Here is a 1,900-nt window from a genome sequence, read left to right as displayed (position 1 = left end):
GTGTTCTTCAGGTCTCAGGTGGTTGTGCTCTTCAGGTCTCAGGTGTGTGTGTGTGTTCTTCTGGTCTCAGGTGTGTGTGTTCTTCAGGTCTCAGGTGTGTGTGTGTGTTCTTCTGGTCTCAGGTGTGTGTGTGTTCTTCAGGTCTCAGGTGTGTGTGTTCTTCAGGTCTCAGGTGTGTGTGTTCTTCAGGTCTCAGGTGTGTGTGTGTGCTCTTCAGGTCTCAGGTGTGTGTTTGTTCTTCAGGTCTCAGGTGGAGGTGGATGGAGTTGTCCTCAGTCTGGCTCACGGCTCTCAGAGCGGCACTGTGGCTCTGCTGCTGGAGGACGGACAGATCCGGAAGCTCCTCTACAGTGAGTCACAACTCTTCTTCTTTAATCAAGTCAAAGTCAAATTAGGAGAACATTTTTCGGGAAATAGTCAAATTGCGAGATTAAAGTCAAATTTTGGAGAAAAAAAGTTTTGAAAAATTAGTCAAATAAAAAAAAAAGTCAAACTGCGAGAAAAAGTCAAATTTGTGGGGAAAAGTAAAAATGTGGGGAAACAGTCAAATTTTGGGAGAAAAGTCAATTTTCGGGGAAAGGGTACATTTTGGGGAGAAAGTCAAACTTCAGGATTAAAGTCACATTTTGGGGAAAAAGTCAAATTGTGGGAAAAATAAGTGATGTTCAAAATGAAACTCCCACTGTACATTTAACATTTATATTTAATGTAATATTCCTTCACTTATTTAATGTATACAATATCCTGCTTTATATTTTGTTAACCGTAAATTGGTATTTCAACATCTACTTTTTTAATGCTATTTTATTTCTATTTGAGATGTTTAAATTGTTTATTTCTACTCTTTTAATTTCTCTCGTACAATGCCTTGTTTTTTATTCTGAGACTATTAAACACCTGAACTGTTGAAAGAACATCCATAACATGCATCTTGCTAATTATCTATATATCATATTCCATTTACCTGTATACAGACTGTTCTTGCACTATTTCTGTTTTATTTGTATTTACTTGCACATCTCAAAACATTCTCTTGCACCATTTGATCTGTTTTATGTCCTCTATATATTCATGTTGCTCTGTTGGAGGAGGACTTCCGTTTTTCATTGACATATCTACACTGAAGCTGCTGAGCACATGCTGAGAGAGACTTGAATCTTGAATTGAATGTAATCCTTTATGTGCAGATGTTCCTGATCCCTCAGTGGAGGAATGGAGGGATTCCAGCGGATGTCTCATCAGCTTCCCGGTTCCCTGCGTCCAGACGGCGCTCTGCAGCATCAGTGGGGAGGTACGCATCATGTCTTTCATATAACTTGACTCAAGTGAGATCCTGTGTGAAATACTTCCCTCTGCCTCTCAGGAACATCTGCTCGGGCTGACGGACAGATCCCACCTGTACGTCGGAGACACTGAGGTAACACCTTTCATCAATATGTTTATTATAAGAAAAGGGGCTGATGGGAAATATTTTTAATTCATGTTTTACTCATTTTCTCAGCTGGCCTCCAATATTTCCTCTTTCGCCGTCTGCAACGACTTCCTGCTCATCACCACACACTCACACACCTGCCGCTGCCTCCACCTGAACACTCTCACTGTCAAAGGTAGGACACACACACTCTCTCACACACACACTCACACACTCTCACACACACACACACACTCACACTCACACTCACTCACACTCACACTCACACTCACTCTCACACTCATACTCATACTCACACACACACACACACACACACACACACACACACACACACACACTCTCTCACACTCACACTCACTCACACTCACACTCACACACACTCACACTCACACACACTCACACACACAGTTTGCAGCCCTAAGTAAACAATAAGATCTTAAAATCGATGCTGAAATGGATGGACTTAAC

General features: G+C 41.6%; 1 long non-coding RNA gene across 1 annotated transcript; it reads left to right on the top strand.

The window, feature by feature from the left end:
- Window positions 1-242: 242 nt before the first annotated feature.
- Window positions 243-1,612, top strand: LOC104946960 (uncharacterized). Its single transcript, XR_798512.1, has 4 exons — window positions 243-350; window positions 1,188-1,291; window positions 1,364-1,417; window positions 1,502-1,612. It is a non-coding gene; the product is annotated as an uncharacterized lncRNA (long non-coding RNA).
- The last annotated feature ends 288 nt before the right edge of the window (window positions 1,613-1,900 follow it).

This window comes from Notothenia coriiceps, unplaced genomic scaffold (genome assembly GCF_000735185.1).
Source record: "Notothenia coriiceps isolate Sejong01 unplaced genomic scaffold, NC01 NC01_scaffold00011661, whole genome shotgun sequence".
NCBI lineage: Eukaryota > Metazoa > Chordata > Actinopteri > Perciformes > Nototheniidae > Notothenia > Notothenia coriiceps.
The sequence above is the reverse complement of the archived record's forward strand: the minus strand, read 5'-3'. Positions and strand labels throughout refer to the sequence as shown.